This window comes from Schistocerca serialis, chromosome 2, assembly GCF_023864345.2.
Source record: "Schistocerca serialis cubense isolate TAMUIC-IGC-003099 chromosome 2, iqSchSeri2.2, whole genome shotgun sequence".
NCBI lineage: Eukaryota > Metazoa > Arthropoda > Insecta > Orthoptera > Acrididae > Schistocerca > Schistocerca serialis.
Window position 1 is genome coordinate 388,933,601 of NC_064639.1, and position 23,701 is coordinate 388,957,301.

The window sequence follows — 23,701 nt, forward strand, 5'->3', positions numbered from 1 at the left end:
GCTAGAAAGAAAAAAAACTAAAACACATGAAAATATTATAACTAAGGACTTCCAAAACTAAATGACACACGTTGTCCCATAAGAGCACTGCATGACATGATTAGTGCACTGTCAGGACAGAGAATATGTTCTGAGTTTCCTAAAGACACAGTTCTGCTGCAGTAAGGATAACAGGCGCATCACAGGGTGCAAGTGAAATGGTGTGCAACACCTGGAAGCTTACTCCAAAGTTGAAGTACATGGGATGGTTCTATTCTTGTGGGCAAAACACAGAGAACAAGATGAGTGGAAAATTAAGCAAAGGCACTGTTCTGCATGACAATGCACTATTCTCCTGCATGATAATGCAACACTTAGCATGGTGTACACAAGGCAAGGTTTGCTTCATTGTTTTTAATGGGAGTCCTGGCAACATCTGCCATACAGTCCATATCGTGTACCATTCCAGCTTTTCGGCAAGCTGAAAGAACGTGTGGGAGAAAAGAGTTTTTACAAAGATGAGCATGTTCACATGGCAGTTCTCTAATGGCTCTGTGACAAATGAGTGGAATTCTAGCATCAAGGAATTGAACAAATAGTAGAATGTTCTGACTGTTGTTTACAGAAACTCGGTGAATATTTTGGAAAATAGTGATATGTATCTCTGTCCCTTTGAAACATAGTGCAGTGTTCAGTAGAATTTACTTGGCCTGCCATAATAATGTGTAGCTTGCATTTGAAGTCCCCTCATAAAAAGAAAACTCAATTTTTACATTGCAAAATAAATAAATACAAATAAAAAATAGAAAAATAAAAAATATATATATAAAAATGAATTTTTATTAAATTCATTAATCTGTGCTACAAAAGCTTTGATAACAAGACAGAATTATTAATATTTAAAAGTAAGTAAATACACAGGCCTTACAGATATGTCTCTAACACAATTTTGTCCCATGCATATTGTCTCTACACCAGAGACATCAAAAAATTACAATTCGGCAACACTATAAACACACATATGACATTTACTTCATTCAACATAGTACAGCAATGCTGCCAGTTAGGGCACCGAGTAGAGTAGAATACAGAAGGCGGAGAATTTGATTCTAGATCTAGATGTACCAGTATATAATTTTTTTATTTAATAATTTTAGATTGCATAGTATGGAACCTGGATTTTCAGCCATTACACAGTAATTATAAAATGTCTTACACAAAATTCAGGAATTACTTAATACTGTAATCTGAATGATGTAGGAAGGTGACCCAATTTTCAGCTGTTAGACACATCACCTGCCATTAGATGCTGCTCTTTCCGAGCACCTAGTAAGATGGTGAGAATCTCTCTCCTGCAGGCAGCACTGTTGCCATACATCGTCATTCAATTTCATTCATAATACAACTTCATCCACAAAGCAACCAAATTCAACTGTTGGTACTTTCTTTTAGCATTATAGCTGTGAATGTGTGTCTAAAATGTTTTAGTGTGATTTTAACTAAATATGTTAGGTGGGGGCAATAAATGAGAAGTGCTTCACAAGCAGGCAAGGTGGACTGTTTACCATGTTTATCATTTTTTCTAGTGGGAATCCTATGTTGACATTTTGAAGACAGGAACAGATTGCAGAAGCATGTGGTACCTGCAAGAGAACAGTACACCTAACTGGAAAGTGTTACAGCTGTGAAAACATCAGGAAAAGTTGATTTTGTTTTGCCTGGAATGCCCTGAAATTGCATGAAACATATAACACAGCTGGGTAGCTCTGACAAGGATGTTTTAAGGCACCCCAAGTTTGAAATATATATAAATGGTGACTCTCCATCCTAACTAAGCATGAGAAAATTGACTTCAAATCTAGTGGTGAGTCAGTGCAAAGAATTTTGAAATATACTGATATTAGGTACATTAAAAGTAACAATGAAAAGACAGTTTCCATGTAGAGGAGTGACAAACCTGCAACATGAGTCATATTCCTGAGAAAGAGGCCTGAAATAAGAGAAGAAGGTAGTTTAACAGTGCATTACCTTGATGAAAGCAATCATTCCAGCATGAGAAAATTGGGTTCAAATGCAGTGGTCAATGCGAGGAATTTTAAAAGATACTGGTGTTAAATACATTAAAAGTAACAACTGTAATCCACCCTTCCTTCCAACTTCCATCTACAGTCCACATTACAGATGTCTTTTATGAAGATTTGAGAGGAGCGAAGATTACAATAAACTTTCTAATTTACTTAACTTGTCATGTATGGCTTGGCACCAGTTCTTCTTGTCTAAGGGTCTGATTTTTGAAGCTGAAAAATGACACATCAGGTCCTCATGGTTGGTTTGAACTAAATAAATCTGAAGATTGTTGTTGCAGCATTTTTTTGCGTAAATATATTTTCTCACATTTTAGTATATTATACAGTATTTTGATTTTTCACATTAACAAAACCAAAATTACATTGTTCACACAAAAATATGTCCGATCACATCATAGGCATGCTTACTACTCTCACACTCTGCAGATATAACAGTATTTCAAAGGGTTTACAATTTTTCCTAATAAATGAATTTCTACTAGTTTTTATTACATTATTATTTTCAATTATTATTTTGTAAATGAATCCAGAAATAAACATAGTAAACAGTGCAGGATTACATAATTAGTAACAGAAATTTTAAGTGTGTGTGTGTGTGTGTGTGTGTGTGTGTGAGAGAGAGAGAGAGAGAGAGAGAGAGAGAGAGAGAGAGAGAGAGAGAGAGAGAGAGGGAGAGGGAGAGGGGGGGGGGGGGAGAAACTGTACATTCAGAGCTAGTACTTATCAACTGTAACATCAAGACTAATAGTTTTTATTAAATAATTCCTTTCCATAAATTTTAGCTTGAAATATAGCATACTGTGCATGAAATTACATGAAAGTTTTCAAAAAAGCAACTGAGATAATTTTGACCTGTCCAAAATTCAAAAAATAATATTGATATTGACAATTACCATTGAGGAAAAGCAATGCTAGAGGCGGATGTTCCATTACACAATAGAAGAAAGCTTTAAATGTAAAAAAGTGACATACCTGCAACACGAGTCATATTCCTGAGAAAGATGCCTGAAGTAAGAGAGGTAGTTCAACAGTGTATTACCTTAATGAAATGTGGGTGAAGCAGAATCATTCTGGGAAAATGTGCTGGAAAATGAGTGATAGTACTGACAATTTTAAAGTTCCCGCAGGAAAAAGTTGTTGGATAATGGTTCTTCCTCTGGTTTTGCTCTTGAAAGCAAACTTGTATTCAGGTGTAAAAAAAACAGCAGAGACTACCATTCAGAAATGTATGTTGCCACTTTTAAGAAGTGATCCACAGAACAGTTCTTATGATACCTTGCTCTGAAATTGGTCACTGTAATTGACACTGCCAGTTATCATTCAGCTGTTACAGAAAAAACATAAAGCACAAACAACAGAAAAGTGGGAATTATGCCCTGGGATAAAAAGAAAAATATTCCGTGGACGAATTTGAGTTTGGGGGGGGGGGGGGGGGGAAGTAGAAGGGGGAAGACATGCTAGTTTTTTCAAGTGTAGTGAGAACATGAGTAGGACTGAAAAATAATACGCTCATTAACATTAACACTAATCATGTATACATATCCTGTAAACTGATTTGTTCTGCAGCAGTTTGACCAGGAAGAGGATTTACTGTGAGATGTAGATGGATATAAAAGTCTTGAACAAGTCATCTTAAATTTACAATCAAATGGTTTGGACACAGACTCAGACAGCAGCGACAATAGTATTATGTTATAGACTGTGAAACAAAGTAAGGTAATAATAGTTTTTGGTTTTAAAGAGTCAGGGTTTGAAATCATGCTATTCTCTGTCAGAATATCATCTACCTAAATAGGATAGGAGAACTTGCTATCTTTAATTGACTGGGAATTTGTATCCTATGTAGTATGCAGACATTCACTTGTTGTGAGTGGCATAATTATAATTTTCAACATATTGCCCACATACAAGCAACTAGCCAGCTAGTTGTGAATTTTAAATCTTCCTAGTGTGTACTATGCTTTAATAACTCATGGGAAAAATCTGTCAAAAACTCCAATACTTCGATAGCTAATTCACTTGTCAGTTTCAAGGCACAAACTGGGCAATGCCTTAAAATGACAGGGAGGCCTACCTTTTGGAACAGAAGACAGTTACTTATTTACTTGTTCCATGGATCATAATGTTGTTTTCACTGTATGGTTCAAATGGCTCTGAGCACTATGGGACTTAACAGCTGTGGTCATCAGTCCCCTAGAACTTAGAACTACTTAAACCTAACTAACCTAAGGACATCACACACATCCATGCCCGAGGCAGGATTCGAACCTGCGAATGTAGCAGTCGCGCAGTTCCGGACTGCGCGCCTACAACCACGAGATCACCGCGGCCGGCGCTTTCACTGTATTGTGGATGATTTAGTTTATACTCATAATGCTCTTTCTCCACAAAAAATATGACAAAATACTGACCATTTACATGATAGTCTTTTGTGATAATCTTTGCAAACTGTTAATTTTTGCACACACTGATTTACACTTAACCACATTCAAACACACCCACAAATACACATTAGAAAATTACATTCTAAAGAGTAGAAAAAGTTGTCAAGCAATTATAATGATTTCAGTTTATGTTTGAAGTTAATTTTATTATCCTTTGGATATTCCACTTTCTGACACACCTAATTTTTAATTTTGGTAATGACTCTTTGTGCTTCTTTTTGTTTAGCTCTATGTATCTTATGGTCTTCATCAATTTGAGTGCTCAGTCATTCATTATAGGCTTCCTTTTTTATCTTCACCAATTTCCCTACTTTTCCATTCTGTCATGGATTCCTCCTCTCTAATCCAAATTTTGTTTCCTCCACCAAAGCTTCAAAGGCTGCCTCATGTATCATCGCTTTGACAGACAGTATTCTCTACAATAATGTCTTTCATATGTAAGGCCATGGTTGATAGTTTAAGTCCACAGAGGAAGCATGCTGAGTCCTCCTGCAAACTTAACAGATAATAATGACTTCTGAAGACTTTATATTGCAAACTCTTCATCAACCACCAGTTTCCATATAAAGCGAAAGTAGATCCCTGAAACCAACATGTAATGCTATGACCCACATTTGGGGCCCCATAAAACTCCCACATCCTTAACAAACAGCATTTTTTCTGCTGTGTTATCATACAGTCAATACAAGTAATGTTAAATCTGACTGAAGAAGACAAACATCCAAGTGCACGACAGATAACCTCAAAAAAAATCTGTAAAGCAGATACCCAAGGAATGAAAAAGTTCTGCTCTTACGTCTCGGTCTATAAGAAGGGGAATAGGCAGGACTGTGGAAATTATCAGTCCATCACCAGTACTATTATACAGGAAAATCTTAAAAGAAAGAATAGAAAAGAGAGCTATAATGTCTGAAGAACAGTGTGGTTTTTAGACCAAGATGCCCATGTATTGCAGGAATATTCCCATTACGGGATATAACACAGAAGAGAATTGCCACACAAATAGAGACCTATTTAATCTTTGTGGACGCACAGTACCACAAAACAATGTGTGGACAAGTATGAAGAATAGTGATGTGTCAGCTATTTAAATTGAAGCAGTTAAACAATTCTATACAGGCTGTGTGAATGCCAGCAAAGTAGGACATTCAGTATCACCAGAGTTTCCTGTTACAAAAGTCTACATCAAGGGCACAACATTTAAAATCTATGTGGAGAAAGCACTTAAAGCATGGAGGAACAAATGTGGAGGCATAGGAATCCCTGTGTGTGTGTGGGGGGATCTTGTAGACACTTTTCATTGCTGATGAACAGGTCATCATAGCAGGAGACCAGGATGATGTTGAGTACCTGCTTCAGAAGTTAAAAAAGGGGTATGAATGAAGGGGCCTCACAATTAGCTTGGAAAAAAAACCTGAAGTCTGGTGACAGTGCCATAAAAGATCCGGAAGTTGGAGCCAGTAAATCAAGGGCTGTACATCTTTTAAGTGTCTTGGGGGTTATGATATCATCACAAAAAAAGTGAAGATGACACAAATAATAAAATAGGGAAGGACAGGATGGTCATACGACAACTGAACTCAGCCCTTTGGAATAACAAAAAAGGATGAAACAGGTGATATAGCATTCAGTTGTTGAAATATCGCTACATATGGAGCAGAAAAATGGGTAATAAACAAGTGTCCAAGAAACAAGTTGCATGCACTAGAGATGTACATTAAGAAGGAAAAGTTGTGGGATCTCAATGCTGGACCATGTACTGAATAAGGCTAAGGGTATTGATGAATCAGTAATAGACACCATAGCGATGAAACTTCTTAAATGCTAAGGACATCGAAAAATGATTGATGATAGCTGATGGCCAAAGAAAGTGTCGTAGTGAAACCCAGCAGTAAAAAGAAAGTGTATGTGACCTACAAAGAGCTGGAGTCGAGGGGTCTGGTATGCAATGGATGACAGAGGACTACAAGGAGGAGACTGCCATGATCAAAGGAAGTGAAATACAGGAAGCAAGAAGCTACCCCAGCTGTAGGATATTCGTAATATGATGATGAGATTCTTCACTTGAATGGGTTAATAGCCAAAGACTTTTGGGGCTAAATACTTCATTCACTTCTGTCCCACATTATGGATGATGGGTGATTAGTGTAAAGAATCTCATTTTCTATTATTGTAATGATGAATGTTACTGTTATTTTTAAAACTGCAACAGATTGTTGAAAACAAACTTCATACAGTAGCAAATGTACTGTCAGACTGTTGCCTATACACCTAACTGTTTAATGAGCTGTCCTCGAGAGATTCAAGAGTAGACATCACATGTTATTCTTGTCACACACTTACGAGAGATGAACATTTTTTTCCTCCAAGAAAAGTTGTCAAAGAATATGACGCCATAACAAATTATTGAATGAATGTAGAAAAGGTAAATGAGCTTTTTGATATTTTCATCGGTAATGGAAAAGTTGCAGAGCTTGGACACTTAAGGCTTGTAATGTGTGAATTTTCACTCAGTTCATGCAGTCTCGTCACAAAGTGAAATAAGATTTCTCTTATGTACATGACTGTTCAAAATCAGTTACAACATTTGTTAGTCTCTTCATAGATTTGAATGTATGATACTATGTACTGTAGCCAAATAAGCCTGATTGTTGTGTGCAACAAAACAGTTGGACAATGTGGACTATGGCTAAGAAGCCTTTCGCAATGGAGTCCTTGGATCAAAAATTCTTGGTTAACTTGCTGTAACAAATTCAGATAAAATCCCCAGCTTTTGCTGATTGCTATCATCATCATCATCATCATCATCATCATCTTCATGATGAAGAGCTAAGTCTTACAGTCAGGATGTAATCTAGCCAATCAGATGCTGTCTGCTTTTGAGGGGACCCGCTTTTAAGCAGAGACCTCACCAGTTTCACTTAGCACGTGATGATGATGAAAAAGGCAAACATGAAATTTATGCGCTTTTAGCCGAATCTGACATGGTAAATTTACTGGGAACTTTTATCCAACATGGATTTTGTTTGCCAACTCTCTACCATCGCAGCTACTTCAGCCTCATCCCCTACACGCTTTCCTATCACTCTCTCTCTCTGCATGGAGCTGCCTTGCAATGTGATGCATATTATAATATGAAAATAAGAGAATCATCATCATCATCCCAATTTTAAAGACATGTTTTGTCTCTAGACATTCACTTTGTTCTCTTACTACACACAACATCCCTCCAAGTTTTCCATTCGTGCTAAAGTAGAGCCTTTCCTGGGAAATGGATCAGAAGTGGTAGTACAGTTTCATGGACTCTGCTTTTGTCTGATCAAAATCTCCTGCATTTCTTCCTTTGGGGACACTTGCACGATCCTGTTTATTCTACTTAACCAAAGAATGTGGAAGAATAGGTAATGCACTTCCATGCTGCTCTTGTAACTAGGGATGTTGCAAAGTGTACAGAGAAGTAAGACCCAACAAGTCACTAAAGGCTTGGAGATCCAGGAAGGTTGTTTTGACATCTGCTCTGAAGGTAACATATGCTTTGTGAAAGATGTGCTGACAGACATAGTGTATTTATAACATTTTAGCTCCTTGCTAGTGTTTTACAACTGACTGCTGATACTGGAAGTTGTTTGTATGTTTAGAATCTCCACATTTTGATATTTTTCAAGTTATTTATGTCCTATGACAGTCTTTTCTTTTTAACTTACAAATATGCTTTAGGACAAGTGAAACAGTTTTGATAGTTAGTTAGCTAGTTATGTGTTTCAATGATAAATCTCATGGTAATAGTTATGCACACATGAATCAGGGTTCCCCTTAAAAAAAGCTTAAAACTTTTGTTACCTACTCTTTCTCTTAAGTTGCAGAAAATGCAAGTTTTATACCTATAGATTTATTTATTCCCATTCAAGAAATCATCTATGGTATAGAAGGAGTTGTCAAGGAGATATGATTTCAATTTATTTTTTAAACTATTACTGCTGTCTGTCGGACATTTTATTTCACCTGGTAATTTATTGAAAAGTTTTACAGCAGCATATTTTACCCCTTTCTGTCCCAAAGGCAGGTTAAGTAGAGGATAGCATAAGTCTTTCTTTCTTCTGGTATTATAATCATGAATGTCACTATTGTTTTTAAATTGGTTCATGGAGTTGAGAACAAATTTCATTATTGAGTAAATGTACTGTGAGGCTGTTTCAAGAATTCCTAACCTTTTAAAAATATGCCTACAAGATGTGTAGTTATGAGCCCCACATATTATTCTAACCACTTTCTTCTGAGTAGTGAATACTTTTTACCTAAATGTTGACTTACCCCAAAATATTATTCCGTGTGACATCAGAGAGTGAAAGTATGTTAGCTTACTAATTTCTATATCCTCATAATTGGCAATCATTCTGTTTGCACAAGTTGCTGAACCTAGTCGCTTTAGGAGATCCAAAATATGAATTTTCCAATTAAGATTCTCATCTATACATACACCCAAAAACTTAATATGCTCTACCCTGGCTACTGACTTCTGTCTATTTGTTATATATATTGAAGGAACTGTACTCCTTGCAGCAGAAAATTGGATGTACTGTGTTTTTTCAAGGTTCAGAGCAAGCCTATTTGCAGAAAACCAATTAATAATTTTTTGAAGACATTACTTGGAGTTACTTTTACTGGATTAATAATGATGCTTGTATCATCAGCAAATAGTGCCAGCTTAGCTTCTTGTTTCAGATAAGAAGGGAAGTCATTCACATATTTCAAGAACAGAAGGGGAAACATGATCGAACCCTGCGGAACACCTAATGTAATTTCATCCCAGTTAGATGTAGTGGCAAACTTCTGAAATCACTTAAATCATAAAAAGAAATATAAATGTAGGATTCCACATCCATTGCTATAGTCAATAAAACTTTTCTGGGTTTGTGACTGCATAGTCAATATGCAAAACTATCGACTTATCGATCACTATTGCAAGTGACCTTCTTCAGGGTGCTTTTGTTTCCTGCTGTTATTATATTCTGATAGGCTCTTACGGATAGAGGGGAGGTATGTTAGAAGTTCTTTATTTGTGTTTTTATTATTTCTTTTCATTGGCAGAAACCTGACATTTTGACTGGTGTTCGCATTACATTACTGCTTGTGATTGGTGTGAATTGGCAAATGGAAAATCAAGTGGCAGTAATGATGTGGCATTGTTTTGCTGATTTCTAGCACCGGCTCAGGCACACCAGGACTCTGTGTACCAGTGACCACTACAGTCTCCCATGTGCCTGCATGTATTGCTTCACGTGAGCTGTTGTACCGTAATGCTGTTATTGCTGGCGGCCAAGTCGGTGGAAGTCGGTACCCATCTTGGAAATAGGGTGATGTTTTGTGCTTCCTTCTTCTCTCCTCTATTGCCTTTCATCCCATAACCACTGCCACCAAAAATGGACTTGAGGTTTTGTACTTCACCCTTCACATGCTCCTTATAGCTGATCCTGTGAGCCCTCTTGGTTAAAATGTGCAGGGTGGATTTCTTCTGCATATGATGATGGGAGGAGGCATGTAGGTGCCTGTCAGTACTGGTTGGTTTCCTATACACTCTATGGTACAGTTTATCATCAAGCTTTCTGTAAACTCCCACGTCGAGGAAAGGCAGCACTCCATTCTTTTCTGTCTCCATAGTGAATGGGATTCTGTTGTGCTGCTGGTTGAGGTGTTGGTGGAAACACACCAAGTCAGCAGTGGCAGAACACCAGGATGAGTGCAGCAAACAGATTGAGTTTGATGAAGCTCGTGTACTGGCAAAACAGCCACTTACTTTCAGGAGGAAGATTAGAGAGGCAACAGAAATAGCCAAGTGACCCATCAACAAACAGAGAAGACAGGTACTGACTTCTGACATCTTGGTGCCAGCAATAACAGTGTTCTTGGACAACAGCTTGCATGAAGCAACACATACAGGCACGCAGGAGACCACAGCAGCTGCAGGTACATAGAGTACTGCCACGCATCAGCCAGCACTAGAAAGCAGTAAAATAATGCCACATCACAACTGCCACCTAATTTTCCATTCGCCAATTCACACCATTCACAAGCAGTAATGCAAACATCAATCAAAATTCCGGGTTTCCACCAATGGAAAGAAATAATGAAAACACCAATAAAGAACTTCTAACATCCCTCTCCTCCATACTTAATAGCCTATCAGAATTAGATAATAACCATATCTGCAGTCATATAGAAAACAAGGTTTTTTCATTCAGCAGTAAACAAAAGCACGCTGATAAGGTCACTTGCGATAGTGACCGAAACATCGGTAGTTTTACATATTGACAAAGCGGTCATAAACCCATAAAACATTTAATGACTGTGACAATGGCTACTGAAGTCTACATTTATATTTAACCAACCTGTATGGGCAGGAAGTCTATGGAAAAATCGGCATCTGGAAATGCTGCTGCTAAGAAGAGGTAAATGCTGAATGATCTTGACTTTTTTGAAGAGTTGCAGGGACACTTGTGTAGTGCCAAAATTCTTATGGCTGATGTCCCATATAAAATCGAACAAGGTGAAGAATATCTATGAACAAACCAGCAAGGCTTTGTTATGGGAAAGGATCCGCCACATTCGAGTAAGTCTCAACACAAACAACGGGAAACTTTGTCAACTGTACCTCTTCCTTGCTGAAAAGCTGGACATGGATGACTGGCAGAAGATTGACATGTTAACCTTTCAGCAGGCCACAAGATCAAGCGATAGTACTGCCATCCATAAGATGAGGAAGTTCAACAAACTGCAGCAGAAAACCATAGAGGAAGGACTGATGCTGGACACTTGATGGATGGTGGTTAACCTTCCAAGCCACATCTTAAGTGATGCAGCCACACAGATTTTGGCTAAAGGGATGAATTTTGCAGTCACACCAAAATGAGTTCTGAAAGAAGACATTATCAAATATGTCGAGGCTTTGATTCGTCATCTACCACAAGCTGAGGTGGAGAAGATTAGACAAAAAACAGTATGGGTCCTGACTCACGCAAAGCCTCTGAAACAAAACATCAGCAAGGAAGAACATCACGCTATCATGGAATTGGAGAACAGCTCTCATTTAGTAATAGCATGAGCAGACAAGGGAAATGTGACACATAAGATTTTAACAAACAAATGGAGGATCTTCTGAGTGAACCCATTTAGAAGAAGCTTAAGGGAGTTCCTATTGCCAAGATAATCAAACTGAGGCAAGCACTGCTAAAGCAAACTAGAATGATTTTTGACACGGCCAGAAGACTCATCCCCACATGCATCAAGATATATGGTGCACTGAAGGTCCATAAAGAGGCCTTACCTTTATGACCAATTGTGAGTACCATTAATTCACTGATGTACAGTCTAGCAAAGGAACTGGCTCCATAGCTCCAAAATTTGGTGAGCCACACAAATTCGTACGTTAAGGAATGCATGGCACCCGTTACCTGTGAGATAGTGCACCTCTGTTTAACGACCACCTATTTCAGGGGGTAAGGGCAATTCATATGAACACACAGATAGTTTAGTTTGGGCTCCCCTCTCTCGCCTATTGCTGCAGACATCTTCATGGAAGCATTTGAAGAAACAGCATTCCAGTCCACACCATTATGCCCAGAACATTGTCTCTGCTATGTTGATGGCACCTTCATTATCTGGCGACGTGGAGAGGAAGCTCTACAAAATTTCCACCAACACCTCAACCAGCAGCACAGCAGAATCCCACTCAGTATGGAGACAGGAAAGAATGGAGTACTGCAATTCCTTGACATGGGAGTTTACAGAAAGCCTGATGGTAAACTGTGCCATAGCGTATATAGAAAGCCAACCAGTACTGACAGGTACCTACATGCCTCCTCTCATCACCACCCTACGCAGAAGAAATTCTGCCCTGCACACTTTAACCAAGAGGGCTCACAGGATCAGCAGTAAGGATCATCTAAAGGGTGAAATACAAAATCTCAAGTCCATGAGATGAAACCAATAGATGACACTAATAGATGACACTAATAGATGAAACTAATAGATAAAACTAATAGATAAAACTATGGCGACAAAGAATGAAGACAATAGAGGAGAGAAGAAGGAAGCACAAAATATCGCTCTATTACCATATGTTCAAGATGTCACTGAGTATGCAGACAAAATTCTCCTCCTAGCAGGCATCAAGGCAATTTTCCATAGCAGTAACAGAATAAAAGGTGTTCTTCGCACAACAAACTACATGCTGCTGGAGTTTACAAAATCAGGTGTGAATGTGAACTGGTGTATGTAGGCAAGATGGACTCATCAGCGCACAGAATCTGAACCCGAATGCTGTATCTGACTAAGACAACACACCAAGTCGGCAGTGGCAGAACACTAGGATGACAGCAGCAAACAGATTGATTTTGGTGAAGCTCACATACTGGCAAAACAGCCTCTTATTTTCAGGAGAAAGAGTAGAGAGGCAATAGAAATAGCCAAGCGACCCACAAACATGAACAGAGAACACAGATACTGCCTTATGATGTCTTGGCTGACAGCCATAACAGTGTTGCGGGACAACAGCTCGCATGAAGCAATACACGCAGGCATGCGGGAGACCGCAGCGGCCGCAGGCACATAGAGTACTGGCACACCTCAGCCGGTGCTAGAAAGCAAGAAAACAGTGCCATGTCACAACTGCCACTTGATTTTCCATTCGCCGGATCACACCAATCACAAGCAGTAATGCAAATGCCAATGAAAATGTCAGGTTACCAACAACGAAAAGAAATAATAAAAACACCAATAAAGAACTTCAAAAATCCTTCCCCTCCATTCTTAACAGCTCATCAGAATTAGATAACAGCCATGTCTGCAGGTATATAGGAAACAAAGTTTTTTCATTCAACAATAAACAAAACCACCTGAAGGAGGTCACTTGCAACAGTGACCAAAATGTCAGTAGTTTTACATATTGACAATGCAGTCACAAACACAGAAAAATTTTATTGATCATATAAAGAAATGTTTTGCTTCCTGTTCTGTAGACATGACTTTAAACCACTCATACACTGTTCCATTTATACCACAGAATTGTAATTTCTACAGGGTCCGGCATAAAAAACTCCCCGATTACAAAGTAACGTGCAGCGGACAGTAAAGGAGCAGAGTGGTGGGGGGCGCGTCGTTAAGTAGCTGCCTACGTGCCGTTTTCAGTGTACGCCATGGCGTGGTCTGGTGAACATCGTGCCTTCGTAGTGGAAGATTTTATTCAAAATGGCGAATCGCTTATTAATACTCAACGTGCTTTTGCGCGTTCGCTTTGCGCTCGGACGATGGGGCCCTGTTCCCGATAAGAAAACAATTTATTCTTGGGTTGCTAACTTTCGTGAGACAGGTTCTGCATTAAAAAGGAAACCACCTGGACGACCACGGACTGCAACAGGCCCCGGAAATGTTGATGCAGTTAGAGCTTCAGTTCAACAATCTCCTCGACGATCCGCTAAAAAGCATGCGGCAGCATTACGGATATCTGATCGAAGTGTGAGAAGAATCTTGCATCGAGATCTTAAAATGCATCCTTACAAAATTGTAACTACGCAGGAACTGAGTGAACGAGACTGTGGTGTCCGTGTAAGTTTGTGCCAAGACCTTCTTCGGAACATTCGTCCCAACGATATTGTGATTTTTTCTGATGAAGCACACTTTCACCTTGCCGAAACAGTGAACAGCCAAAATTGCAGGTACTGGTGTGAACACAATCCCCAAGAACTTCATCAACGACCACTTCATAGCCCTAAAGTAATAGTATGGTGTGCTGTTTACAATTCCGGAGTGATCGGTCCTTACTTTTTCGAAGAAAATGACAGGAATTTAACCGTCAACAGTGAACGCTATTGTGCCATGCTCCGCGACTTTCTCCAACCGCAACTAAGGGAGCTTTTTGGTGAAATAGAGAACGTGTGGTTCCAGCAAGATGGTGCTACTGCCCACACAGCGCGGCAGTCACTGGCATTGGTGAAGGAAATGTTTCCTGGACATGTGATCTCGTTGCGTGGAGACATTGGCTGGCCCCCACGATCGCCGGACTTAACGCCCTGTGATTTCTTTCTTTGGGGCTATTTAAAAGCAAAAGTTTATGAACAACGTCCACAATCTTTACGAGCCCTGAAAGAAGCAATTACACAAGAGGTTGAAGCTATTCCACCTGAAATGACTCAAAGAGTAATGAATAACTTCAGGGAAAGACTCAAACAGTGTGTCGACAGTGCAGGAAGCCATTTAAGGGATGTTTTATTTAAAAAGTAAGACCATAAGAGTATTTTCTAAAATGGCATAATATGTACTTTTATTTAGTATAAATAAAATTGTTCTACCTTATTTGGTTTTGTTTTTATTAGCTTTCCTTAAAGGGGAGGTTTTTCTGCCGGACCTTGTATAACATAATGTCATGGTTCACATAATCAAATGCTTAATATAAGTCACAGAAAATTCCTATTGGTGACATTTTACTATTCAAAGACCATTATGTGGGCAGTGAAATAATATATTGCTGTCTCCACGGAATAGCATTTTTGAAATCCCAGCTGTGATTTAATAAGTACCCCATTACTGTTGAGATGGCTACCCAATCTTGAGTACATTACTTTCTTGACAATTTCCGAAAATGCTGTAAGCAACGATACTGTCCAGCAATTACTGACATCTTTGATGTCCCCTTTTTTGCAGAGAGGCTTGACAATGGCCTATTTTAACCTTTCTGGGAAAATACCTCGGTTAGTGATGCATTATGTATGTGACTCAGAACATCAGCTGTACCTGCCCCACAATGTTTAAATATCTTATTAGAGATGTCATCTACTCCAACAGAACATTTATTTTCCAAAGATTTAATGATTTCACAACAGGTTGTTAGGCGAAAATTAATCTGACTGAGATTTATCAAAACTGCCTCTTCCATGTAGTGCTTGGCGTTTTCTTTTGAACTGTTTTCACCAATTTTTTCACCTATACTTGAGAAATGGTTATTAAACACATTAGCTACTTGTGCACTGTTGGTTAAGATGGTTTCATTCTCTTTAGTAGTAATAATACCTACCCCAGTAGTTACTTTTCCTGTCTCCTGTCTAACAACATTCCATATTGATTTTATTTTATTGCGAGAGTTCTTAATTTCATCTTTAGCACACATATTTCTTGATTTTCTGACAAATTTTCTCAACATGTTACAATACTTTTTATAGTGCAAAATTACTTCTGGGTCTTTACTAATTCTTTCTGAAAACACTTTAATACCTGTACTAATCCAAGGTTTCTTTGAAAACTGTTTCTAAATGACAGAAAACATTAACAGCAAAAAGTGCTCTTCTGTAAATATCAAAATTAGGTATTACAACTCTATCATAAAGCCAGTGTGTTTACATACATCAGAGAGTCTTACTAACAGAATTAGGACAAAAGGAGAAAAAATTCTTACATGATACAATGTGTTTGAATTATAAAAATGAGACACTTGTTTAAAAAAAATGTGAAATATATATCACAATAAAAAAAACCTCACAAACATGAAGCTTGGTTTACACAAAGACTGAATGATTTCAAATGGTGGAAACACATCTTCAACATCTTTCATCCAAATCATTAACATGAATGCCATAGTACATGAATGCTAAAAAAGATTAGATGAAATGGGCAGAGAGACAAAACACACAAAACTGTAACAGCTATCCTGACATTTAGGATTTTCTGAGCTGAGAGACCGATAACTTGTGCCAAATGTTGTAATGAGCACCAAGGCAGATGCAGTGAATTAATGAAAAACACATGGTTTAAAGGAAAAAAAAAAAAAAAAAAAAACACACACACACACACACACACACACACACACACACACACACACACACACACAATATATGAGAACTTCTTGAATAAACTGGAAAAAGCAAGAAGATGGAATATATGTTAAGGTACTATATCTGAACAACCTTTGTTTTGTGAAATACACTGCCTCATAAAAAGGTGAAGCACTGAGATGTCAGTGTAACTTTAGACAAGAAGACACCTTTGACAGGTATGAAAATCTTATAGAGTTGCAATTCTCTTTGCAGGCAGAATGGCCACCAGAGTTCATTCACGCTGTTTGTGTTTAGTGTTGTTACCAAGTCTGGTGGGGTGTATAAGGGGCATGAACAGTGTAATTTGTAGAGTGAGGACCTTGAAGGACATGGCGATGCTGTGTACTTGTGTGACACAGTGTTATCAGCACCTGTCAGAGTTTGAAAGGGGCATCATTGTGGATCTCCATTTGGCCATCTGGTTGAAATTTACAATATTAAGATTTGTGAGGCATTCAGATGTGACTGTTGCCCCATGTTGGACTGCATGGGAATGTGAAAGCAGGTGTAGTCATCTCCAATGTCCCGGTCAACCACATCGGAGTACCACAAGAGAGTTGGTTGGTTGGTTTTGGGGAAGGAGACCAGACAGCGTGGTCATCGGTCTCATCGGATTAGGGAAGGATTGGGAAGGAAGTCGGCCGTGCCCTTTCAGAGGAACCATCCCGGCATTTGCCTGGAGCGATTTAGGGAAATCACGGAAAACCTAAATCAGGATGGCCGGACGCGGGATTGAACCGTCGTCCTCCCGAATGCGAGTCCAGTGTCTAACCACTGCGCCAACCCGCTCGGTATACCACAAGAGAGGATAACCATACTGGGCACCAAGCACATTGTAACACTTCAGATCTGAGCCTACCATCCAAGGACAAGTAATGGATTCCCTACAATGTTCTGTGTCATCCTGTACCATTGGTCGGAGACTAGCAGCAACTGAACTAGGGAATTGTCGTTCTCTTTATAGCCTCCCATTAACACCACAACAAATATGGTTGCATTTGGAGTGGTGCCATGACCAGGAAGCAGAAACTACTCATGAATGGCATTGCATAGCGTTCATGATGAGTTGCAGTACTGCATTACATCTATATTTACATACATCCTCTACAAGCTAGCGTATGGTGCACAGCGGAGGGTACCCTGTAATGCTATTGGTCATTTCCTTTCCTGTTCTACTCACAAAGAGTCATGGAAAAATGACTGCCAATATACCTACATATGAGTCCTGATTTGTTGAAATGTATGTTGAGAACAATACAATCATTCTGCTGTTGGCTTCAAATGTCGGTTTTCTAAATTTTCTCTACAGTGTTCCTCAAAATCGACATCTCCTTCCCTCCAGGAACTCCATTTGGATTCCTGAAGCATCTGAATAATACCTGCATTTTGCTCTAACAACAAATATAGCAGCCTGTCTCTGACTTGATTTCATACCTGCCTTTAATCCGACCTGGTGAGGATCCCAAACACTTGAGCAGTACTCAAGAACATGTTGCACTAGTGCCCTAAATGTGGTCTCCTTTACAAATGAACCACTTGTTCCCAAAATTCTTCCAATAAAATTAAGTCAACCATCCACCTTGCATACCACAATCTTCACATGCTCATTCTATTTCATAACGTTTTGCAACATTATCCCCAGACATGGTCAAAGCTGAAAACAAATTCCTCATTGAACAATGGGGTAAGTTTGTTTATCTTGTCTGTACATTTTTCGGCCAATTCTGCAATTTGTTGTGCATTGTCAAGTTGATATTTTGTTTGAAATTTCATTATTTTAAGCCTTCCCATTCTGTAGCACTGTTTGAAGTTGTGCAGCCATCCATTGCTTCCCTTGAAATCACTGTAATTTATGTAGCACATAATTTGATGGGCATAATGTAGTAGGTCAGTATCATGTGTATCCTATAAATTGTATCATGCATCCTTGAAATGTGCAAACATCAGTTTTTGTAACAAGTGAGCCTTCTCCTTCCTTGAATATCTGTAGTTCTCCTTATGCATTAACGGTCATATTGCTTCAGATTTATTTGAAATCCATTCATAATTGTTTATTTACTATGCTTTACTATGCTGCAGATGATCTCCCATGTATATAATTATGTTTAGTACCCACACCTTGGACAATGATTGTCCTTATTACGTTTCACTGTTGACAGGATTTGTGGCTTCTTGTCTTATGATGGACTACATGGTTTGACAAATGTTTCAGTATCACTTTCACTTGTTAAGCACATACGGTCATCATTGAATTCTTCATGTACATCATCTGCACAGTGAAGCGTAAATGACACAATATGTTCCACTCACTCATCTTGCAGAAATACCAATATTTCATCTACCACTTCTTTCTCGCTCTGCAAAATTCATTGTGTTCTTTTTTGACAAAATGTCAACTTTGGCAAGTGCTGTTGTAGATATAATGCAAAGTTGCCTGTTTATTGTTGCCATTGCTCTGCTTTGTCTCAACACCACTAGCACTGTAGCATTGTTGTGAGTTAATCGTCAACTAAGCAGTTCAACTAGGCTCCATAACCTCATGCTGTTATCACCATTAGATACCTCCACTTCTGCCTCCCATCGCCATTAGCAGCCAGTAGTGTGATTGTATGGTAGAGAGTATGTGGGGTGTCAAATGCTGTAAACGTCATTGGCATTTTGTGACCTAGCGCTCAAGGGGTTCCATGTTCGATGCAGATTTCTCAACCTCCAATGTCATGTGAACAATTGTTGAATTCATCTTAATAGGTCAGGCATGAACTGCACACAGAAAGCAGCTACTAGCCTTTTTAATAGGGAAATTTATCCACAGGCCATATAATTTACATTCTGGTTTCAGAAATGGAAGAGAATTATTCTCAATTAATTACAGGGTGTGTCATTTGTCATTGCCTATCAGACAAATAAAATGTTAATATCAGCCTTTTTAAAATTACAAATACAAACACGGGTTTTCTCTCAGTGTAAAATATCTTAGTAACTTCTTCAAATATTAGTATTTTTTCCACTATTGACCAATCTTTTAGAAATCATCCTGGATATTCTATATCTACATTCTAGGGCTGCCCAGAAAGTAATGCACCACATTTTTTTTGTTAGCCGAAAACAATGCTATGAAAGTGAAACGTTATGTATGTATTATTTGAAATCTCTTGAGTGAGTGTACCAAGCTTCCATCACTTCCAATGGATAGCGTAGCTGTAGGACAGTTTCAAAATGGGGTCTGTAGGTGATGTTCATTACAAGGAGCTGCAGAGAAAGAAACTGCGGGGAATATTCACGAACACTTGCGCAAAGTCTGTGGAGCATCTGCTGTTGACAGAAGTACAGTAGTTAGTCACTGGGCACGGAGGGTGTGGTAATCAGAACGCAGTTCAGTGGAGCTCCACAATTTGCAGCAGTCGGGGAGGCCATCCCCAGCTGTCTCACCTGACAGCCCTGACCTAGCCCCCTTGGTCTTCCACTTGTTTGGGCCATTAAATTCTGCCATTCGTGGAAGAAATTTTGAGAACAATGAGGAGGCAATTCACACAGTGAAGCACAGGCTCTGCCACCATGACAAGGACTGGTACGAACAGGGCATACATGTTCTAGTTTTGCACTGGAGGAAGGCCACAGAATGAGATGGAGATTACATGGAAAATTATGGTGTGTAGATAAAACACCATTCTTTCGCACGTGTAATTCTCATGTTCAATAAAGAACTGTTGAAGAAAAAAAATGTGTGTATTACTTTCTGGGCAGTCCTCGTGTATACTCCACATGCTGCCATATGGTGCATGGCAGAAGGTAGCTTATATCACTATCAATTTTTCCCTTTCCTATTCCACTGCCAAATTGAGTGACAGATAAACAACTGTCTATATACCTCTGATTCCTCTTATCATGTCTTCATAGTTTTTATATGAAATGTATATTGGAGGCATGGGAAACGTTCTAGTCAAACACAAATGCAACTTATCCAATTTTCTCAATGGTGTTTGCTAAAAGAAGTGTTGTCTTCCCTCCATGGGCTCAAATTAGAATTTGTAGCAGCAAACCTCTGAATTGTTTCAACTTCTTCGATTACTGTCACCAGATTGGGATCCCAAACACTCAAAGCAGTACTCAACAAGGGGTAACACCAATGTTCTATATGCAGTCTCCTTTATAAATGAGCTACTCTTTCCTAGAGTCCTTCCAATGAACTGATATCAAACATACATCCACCCAACTATGAAACTAACATGCTCATTTCATTTCATATTTTTTGTAATATTACACCTAAATATTTAATTGACATGATTGTTTCAAGTGGCACACCATTAATACTGTATTTGAACATCAAGGGATTGTTTTTCCTACTCATTTGCATTAACTTCCATTTTTTTCTACATTTAGAACAAACTGCCATTCATCATACCAAATAGTAAATCATCCTGTATCCTCTCAACTTTCCTGTGCACAAGATTGTCATTGCCAAATAGTCACAGGTTGGTGCTCACCCTACCCATTAGATTGTTTATGTATACAGAGAAAAACAACGGACCTATCACACTTTATTCGAACACTCCTGACGATACCCTTGTCTCTGATGAACACTCGCCATCCAGCAAAGAGTCAGACAGCTGGCAGAGGGTTTCCACCAGGTAGTCAGCAAGATTCACAATGACAGTGGTAGAGTCTTTGTCAGGTAGGATGTGCTCTTAAGTTATGTAAGGCTCTTTTGTTCTGACTAAAGGTTAGTGTTCTTATGAAGGGACTTGAGGTAGGATGATAAGGCCAAGTTGGAGGTAAGGAGTTCCTGGAAGCTGGAAAAACAATGGAAACTCCCCCCTCCCAATGATCTAATCGTAAAAATCCACTTCTGTGGATGCCTCCCCTCCTTTCACAACCACCTTCACATTTTTTCATATTCTGTCAGTCCCTTTTGCTCATGAACCCGCTACTAAAAAAGCAGCTCCATGGTACAGGCATCCCAGAATCACCTCTATTCCCTCTACATGATACTGTTACTGTGCTTTCATGACTACATACATAGCATCTCCGCAATAGGAACACAAACTGGAGGAACGCTCCAGCCACCACTTCCATAAACTATCCAACCTGCTGACATCCTACTCCCACCATGGGACACCACTACCCATCAACACTCATCCTACTCACAGTGAAATATCTCGTTAACCCCCAAAGTAACCAGACCCTCCCTAGTTGACCTCTTCAGTATAACATATCCTCCAAAACTCCCTACCAACAACTCACAAAACCCAGAACCCAAGGAAACAGAAAATACTGTTGTAAAGGCAACCACCAAAAACCTCAGCCTCACAGAAGTTTCAGTCCAATCCAAAGGCTTAACCTTCAGCCCTACACCCAATTTTAACCATGTTGGACTTGTCAAAGACCAGCTCTCCCTCTTCTGATCCCTACTGTGGATACACTTCTTTGCCAACAGTCCCTCAATCCAAAGCCAACCTAATTCCAACATTTAACTTTGCCTCTCCCAGTTCATATCACCATCCAACTGTGACCCTTGCACCTAACCACCTCCTAGTCAGCTTCCAGGAATTCCTTAGGTCCAACTTGGCCTTGCCATCCTTCCTCAGGCCCCTTCCTAAGAATACTAGCCTTTTGTCAGAAGATAAGACATACATACACAATATGAAAACAGATTCAGACCTAATCATCATCCCTGCAGACAAAGGCTCCAGCACTGTCGTAGTGAGTTTCAGTGACTACCTGATTGAAGGCCTCCACCAAACATCTGACTCCTCCACCTACAAGCTCAGCCAGAGTGCACCCACCTCAGAAGTCTAACGTAACCTTGAGTCCCTACTGATATCCATAGACTCTTCCCAGAACCTGAGTCAATCTCCCTAATCACCCCAACAAAATATATCGGTCATCCACCCACTACACTCTCCAAGAAACCTGCAAACACAATAATCCTGGACATCACGTTGTAGCTGGTATTGTGCTACCATTGAGAGATTTTCTGCTCTGATTGACCAACACTTCCAACCAAATATCTGCAACCTAGCCTCCCATATCAAAGATACTAACCGACTTTCCATCATCACCAACCATTTACCTCCTGGATCCCTAATCATCACTGTTGGTGCCAGCTCTCTATGCACCAACATCCCTCATGCCCATAGCCTTGCCCCTATCAAACACTAGCTCTCCCAACATCCTTCAGCCTCCAAACCCACCACTTCATTCCTTACACACCTTATCCACTACATCCTAACCCACATCTACTTTTCTTTTGTAGGGAAGATTTACAAACACACTGCGGCACAGTCACGGGCACTCAGATGGGATATGCCAACAAATTTAAGGGCCATCTAAAGGAAACCTCACCAGCCTCCCAAAACTCCCAACCCTTGGGCTGGATCAGGGTCACTGATGATCTGCTGCAAACACTGCACAGCTTTTTATGATGGTATGACTACCAACCTGCTGTCTGCCAGGTTGAATGGCCACTGCCAAACTGTTGTCAAGAACAAAGTTGACACCCAGTGGCACAACATGCAGCTGAGCACAACATGCTCAATTTCAATGGCTGCTTCACAACCTGAGCCACCTGGAGCCTTCCCTCCACCACCATCTTTCTTACAACACATCCTCTGCTCCCGTAATCATTCTGGCTTCAATCTCAGGTAATGCACAGCCCCCACATCCTCCAACCAATAGTTTCCCCTTCCTTCATCCCGTCACCCCTCCCCACTGATGTTCCCACATCACTTTCAGCATTTGTCTCTTCAATAATACCAGTCAGTATACCTGCCACCCCTCCCTCCCGCATCCCTAGCCAGCAAACTGCACGCCTCTCTCTAAGTCATTAGCCACCCACCCCTAATCCCGCTCACTACCTCCTGCCCTACTCACCATCTATCCACACCACCACAAATGTCCTCCTAACGAAAAACAGCATAGATAATTTTAATCCAGCTGGCATCACGTAGGGGCATAAGGGTGTATGTATTTATTCCAAAAGAACTTCCTACAACAAGTCACTAAGACAGACACTAAGCCAGAGCTTTCAAGTGCAATATCTCAGAAAAGGCACCAGATAGAGATGATACTTTGATTTGATTTTAATTGATCCCAGTGATTTTCTTGGGCGTTGCTATACGTGGATATGGGACAAGTCATAATTACAATTTCAGTACAATAAACTCAGAGGCCCACACAAATAACCAAGCATATTTAAGTGCCTGCTTCTGGGACATGGGGAGCTGCACCAGTCCCAGACTCAATATGACCAGGACTGTGTGCCAGCCACATTAGACGTGCCTTTTTAGCCAGTTTTCCTTATCTACTTATTGGACTGGATTGTGATCACTAC

The 23,701-nt window shown here is 39.6% G+C and overlaps 1 protein-coding gene across 4 annotated transcripts in view; it reads right to left on the reverse strand.

The window, feature by feature from the left end:
- Positions 1 to 23,701, reverse strand: part of LOC126457215 (ATP-binding cassette sub-family A member 7-like) — a 594,847-nt gene that overhangs the window by 179,183 nt on the left and 391,963 nt on the right. The window lies entirely within an intron of this gene.